General features: G+C 35.7%; 1 protein-coding gene across 4 annotated transcripts in view; it reads right to left on the reverse strand.

Moving 5' to 3' along the window:
- LOC143035250 (ATP-sensitive inward rectifier potassium channel 12-like) overlaps positions 1 to 6,000 on the reverse strand; it is a 309,593-nt gene that overhangs the window by 184,479 nt on the left and 119,114 nt on the right. The gene's annotated exons all lie outside the window — the stretch shown is intronic.

Genomic DNA, 6,000 nt, shown 5'->3' on the forward strand with positions numbered 1-6,000 from the left:
CCAGGGGTCCGTGTTGTTGCCGCATAACTCCATATAGATAAGAGAGGTTCGCTGCTTACCATGGTAGCGGATGTGTGAATGACCCGACCTGCCAACTGTGTCAGGTCAAGGACACCTCGGGCAGTAACGTCGCATGAGCTACGTTGCCAAATTAAATGGAATCTTAACTGTCATTGTCTTTCTCTCAAATCCTAAGCCATTCCTAACAACATACAGTCGTGTTATGATTATATATATATTTATATTTATATATATATATATATATATATATATATATATATATATATATATATATATATATATATATTCCATAAATAGATAACGTACAGAATAACAGGAAGGCAGATCGCCATGCGCATTTCTTAGTTAAATGTGTCAACAAGGGTGGGTTTCCACGGGTCATTGCTATGGGCCCAAATATTCAGTGTCTAGTAACTACTTAAATCAACTTATTGAATCATCTAATAAAGATTTCATATATTCATCATTAAATACAAGAGAGTATAGTGTAGAAGGTAAGAAGGGGTTACAAAAGGATTACAGAGGCGGGGCATGCCGACAGGAGATCTCTTGGTTCATATCTAGGTTGGATGCGAAAAAATCATAATAATGATAAATAAATTAATAGATAAATAAATAAATAAAATGTAATATAAAAACAATAAATAAAATAAATAAATAAATGCATAGGTATAGTTAAATAATAAACAAACAGGTAAATAGTGAATAATGATAAAATGACATATAGCTAATAACAAATGTGAATCAAGTAAATAATAATAAACAGACAAATGATAACAAAACAAATAAACAAATAATATAAAATAAATGACAGTCATTAGAGCATCTTGCTTAAAGCTTCAAACTGAACTACATTGCAATGCCCCTTCAGGAAGTTTATTCCATTCATTAACTACACGGTTAGCGAAGTTGTTTCTACCCACTTCCAAACTAAATCTATTTCCTGACAGTTTGAGACCATTGTTTCTTTTCTGATTCTCATTCAGTGTGATAATTTGGTCATTTTTGATGTTGTCAATTCCCTTTAGAACCTTATAAACCTGTATCAAGTTACCTCTGGGTCTACTTTTTTTTTTTTTTTTTTTTTTTTTTTTTTAACAGATTCATATGTTTTAGTCGATTATAAGGTCATGCCTTTTGGGGGAGGATCTTAAATATAAAGTTAAAGATTATTGGACTAAGGCAATCACTGCGTCACTGCAAAGCTCACTTAGGATCTTGCATACGTGCTCTCATGGGATTCCGTAATAGAACCTCAGAGAAGGACGCTGTATAAGAATTAACGTAAAAAAGATAAAGGAGTGAGTCGCTATATCCACAAGTGAGGACCACAGGGGCGATTACAGAGGCAATAGAGGTGACAGTGGCGACAAGCGGTAACAGTGATGATAGGACTAATAGTAGTGGCAGCGGTTTGATGGAATGCACGCAAATAAAAATTTTCCGAAGAGAAAGCTCAACCCACGCAACTAGAATGCACGCAACTCAACGCACGCAACTAAAGAAGATACGTACTTACCCGTGTCAAGAGAATCGGTGCAGCCAAGCCTTCGTCGCGCGCAAGTTTGCAAGGAAAACGCAAACAACTACTCACGAACTCCAAGCAACCTACTGGACCAAGGACTGAACGCAAATGCCCACACTGATGGAGCTAGTCAAGGAGAAGGACGACTACAAGGGATGACTACAAGTTGAAAAGGAGTCGATTCAAATCGACATTATCAACAGAGAAGGTACAAATTCACATATATTATACTTGTATTTATAGTTAAGATGGCCACGAAAGTTTTTCGTCATGAGGTTATTACCTCGCAGTCAAATGTCCAAAAGTTTTCGGGGGAAGAAAATACAATAAGGATAAATAGATTCATTAACATAATTGATACACTAATAGATAAGAAAAATGCAAGATGAGAAAAAAAGATAGAAATCTTAAAACAGTATGTAGATCCTGAGAAGGGTAGGACTAGGCTTATAATAGATTTCCAGCAAATGGAAAATATAAACAAATATAAGGAATATGAAAATATCATCCATTAAACACTTTAAATTAAAGTGTGATCAGGGTCCTATCAAGTCTTTGGATGGAATGATGAAGACAATAAAAACAAATTAAACGAAAACAGAATATTTAGCAAAAATATGTAGTCTAAGGACATGAATTCTATGCTGAAGGACTTGGATAGAAAGTGGATCTAGTGACAGGTTAAAAGTTTCTCATGCTACTAAGTTAATAGTTTTTCCATTATTGATATACAACAGTGACGAGGCAACTGCATTAAAGCTATACAGAAAGTGGATCTAGTGACAAGTTATAAGTTTCTCATGCTACTAAGTTAATAGCTTTTACATTATTGATATACAACAGTGACGAGACAACTGCATTTAAGCTATGCAGATATCTCAAAAAAACATTGGACTTGGGGGAGATAGATTATCTTTTACTAGGTTATCAAAAAAGTAAAGCAGTTAGTCCATATGTCATAGCATTAGGAATGCAACAACACAAAGAAACTAGGAACTCTAGGAGGATTATAAAATAGAAGATCTGAACATAGAGTTAGAAGCACTTCAAGGAATGCTACACTTCAGTGTAATAATTGTAACATATTGGGACATATAGCATGAGATTATTTGTAGAAACTGCAAATAAGAGGTTCATAATGAGTATCACCGTAGAAACCCACTTTTCTGTTTATATGACAATAGAGTAAGACATAGAACACAGTATTATAGAGGTATGCCAAATTTTCGTACCCACCCAGAAGCACGAGGAAAACCCCCAGACACAAAATAAAACAACATTACAGAGCTAACCCTAGACCGACAAGCAGACATTATTGTGTACTGGACAGTGATGAGAAAGAGAACAACAATGCAAGAGAAACTTTTAAATTGACAACTGAACGGACTTCTATAGGACCCATCATTGCGGGTAAAGCATTCAATAGACCTATTCAAATATTTATTGATGCAGGATCTGTAGTAAATCTTATGACCGGTAAAATGCTTAAACGGTTGAAACATTAATAAAAAAAAATATTGAAACCAGTTCATTGCCCATTGCAGGGGGTAACAGGAAGTCAGTTAAAAACATTAAATAAAACTGAGTTAGATATTTTGTATAAAAAGTAGCACTTGCACATTCCGGTTATATCTCTACAAAAATCTGTTTTCCCAAGAAATTTATTGATAGGATTTGCGACAATGAGAAAAGAGGGTATGATCATATGTCTGATTGAGTTAGGGATCTTAGTGAAATCACAGTTAATCTCATTTTTAAATAAATCATACTTAGAGACAGTATCTGTGATATGAGAACCTATTGAGATAGATGGGGAAGATATTAATGTTGGATTGGATAGTAGCGGGGCAGAGCGGTCTATTCAAGAACACATAACACACGAGGAAGAAAAAAGGCACACATAGTGAACACAACCCTGATGTTCACGATATTCCAGAAATTAATCAGAATTCATCAACTCCAAATGAAGCTTTGCAGCAGAAGGTGGCGTAGTAAAGTCGACAATATTGCACTCCAGAGCAAATAACACAGTTGAAGTGCAGTTGAAAGTAGTCACTCTAGACTCCAAAATTTTAACCATCCCAGAATCAATTAGGGTAAAATGTTTGAAAATGGACTTGGGGATTTATGAGACATACAAGAACAAGGTAGAAATATTAGTGACTAGAACCTTGAATAAAGACATAGTCTTAAGAAAAGTACACAAACAGGATTTTTTCAAGTCTAAGACACATAAAGATTATAAACGAGAGGCCTGAAAAGATGGAATCTCGTACCTGAGTCTACGTTTTTTTTTTTTTTTTTTTTTTTTTTTTATAAGGGTTGAATAGGGCCTACTTGTTGTCCTGAATTAGTATCAATTTTTATTGCATTGCTAGTGAAGCGCATAAAAGCAATTTCTTTGCCGGGGACGCCTTGTACAAAACAACTGATTTAAAACATATAGAATTAAAACCAGGGACTCAACCTATTTATATACCTGCCTACAGACTACTACATTCCAAGCTAGCCATTGTAGATAAATTGATCGTTGAAATGTTATCGCAGGGTGTCATGAACCCTAAGTGAATGGAACTTCCCATAGATTCTGGTGCCAAAATCAGATGGTACCATGTGTCCAGGTATTGACTATAGGGAATTGAATAAACAGACAATACCTGATCGACTACCGTAACCGGTAATAACAGATATACTTCGTAATTTGGGAACCGAGAATCGGTATTTTAGCAGTACAGATACCAAATTTGCATTTTGGCAAATTGACTTGCATGGAGATTCTCGAGATTATACAGCATTTTCTACAACAACGGGGCACTACGTGTCCCAACGAATGCCGTTTGGGTTATATAACAGTCCATTAATTTATATGAGGTTAATGAATACAATAATAGATGAGTTGTTAGGAAATAGCCAGTGTATTTCTAGATGATATTTTAAAAACTCAAACAACAACTGAGCACTTTAAGAAATTAGGTTTGGTATTCTCAAGACTAGTTGAAGCAGGGTTGCAAGTCAAATTTGGAAAATGTAAGTTTTTGCAAGAGTGTCATCTATTTGGGACATAATATAGACATGGACTTAGTACAGTGAACTCAAAGGTAGAAACAGTAAAGAACTACCCTGCACCTAACAATGTAGAGAAAGTTATTAGTTCCTTGGGATTGACAAGGCATTATAGGAGACATATTAAAGGATATGCAGACAGCTATTCCATTAAGTTCTTTATTAAGGAAAGATTCAAAATTCATTTGGGGGGCCTGAACTACAACAAGCTTTTGACAAGTTGAAAGAGAAACTTACTAGTTCTCTAGTTTTCATTTTTCCTAATTATGATAGGGTTTATTCTTTGTACTAATGCATCTGACATAGTATTAGGAGGCATACTGATGCAACTGTCATCCCTTGGTGAACAATTGAGCATGCCATGATACCTTCTTGACTACACCCCCATCAACTTATGACTATTTAAGCCCCCCTGTCACTCCTTTTAAGCTTTACAACAGGCATCGTGTCATACTCCTAATGTATATAAAAATATTTTTTATGTAAATCCCCTCACCGCTGATCACCCCAGGTGATAGGAGTCACTTCTTGCGGGGAGGGAGGTATTATGTAACCTTAAACAAATATCGCCCATGGAAAACTGCAGCAACACGCACACACGAACAAACATACACTCACAGCCCTCTAGGCTAACACCATCACATGTTCACAGCATGAGAATAGCTAAGAAGCCAGACAACATATATTCCAACACACACGTTATACTCCAGACCCAAATATACGGAATCAAATTAAATCACAAGAAACAACTACATAATAGAACCAGCAATATACTATAACATATACAAATGTCTAACCTCCCTGATATGTAAAACTAATGTTAAGGATTGTTAAGAATGACAACCCCCTCAGCAAATAGCTGTGTCAGCATATCATCTGGTATAAAAACTAGAGCCAAAGGAGGGGACGGCAGTCAATAGGTGAACGTATATCCGTTAGGATCTACGTTGTGTATCTTATCGAATATACATCCAGAAGGAAGTTTGAATTACCAACAAGACTTACAAAAGACGAGATACCCGCCACCTATGGATTAACTGTCCAGTCATGGCTGTGCTTTGTGCAAGATGTACGTCTGTCTCTGCACGCATTTTTAGATTAGGTTAAGGAAGAAAGCATATGTTTCAAGAAAAAGGAAAAAAAAAAAGATAGTTGGTGATACTCGCAACAAAAAATGGCGCTTCCTTCCCGGGCAGCGGGAAGGTTGCTGGAATTATCTTTCACCATCCCTTAACATTAATTTCCGCAAGAAACTTTATAAAGAAATTCGTTGGAGTTGTCGTAATATAGATGCGAAATATATAAACAAATTTCGGTGCAAGCGGGCGAGACCAAACGTCACAAATTCCAGAATTTCAGTGATTTTCATATACTTTTTTTTTCTTTACTCT

This window comes from Oratosquilla oratoria, chromosome 18, assembly GCF_046742065.1.
Source record: "Oratosquilla oratoria isolate Oo_2021 chromosome 18, ASM4674206v1, whole genome shotgun sequence".
Classification (NCBI taxonomy): Eukaryota; Metazoa; Arthropoda; class Malacostraca; order Stomatopoda; family Squillidae; genus Oratosquilla; species Oratosquilla oratoria.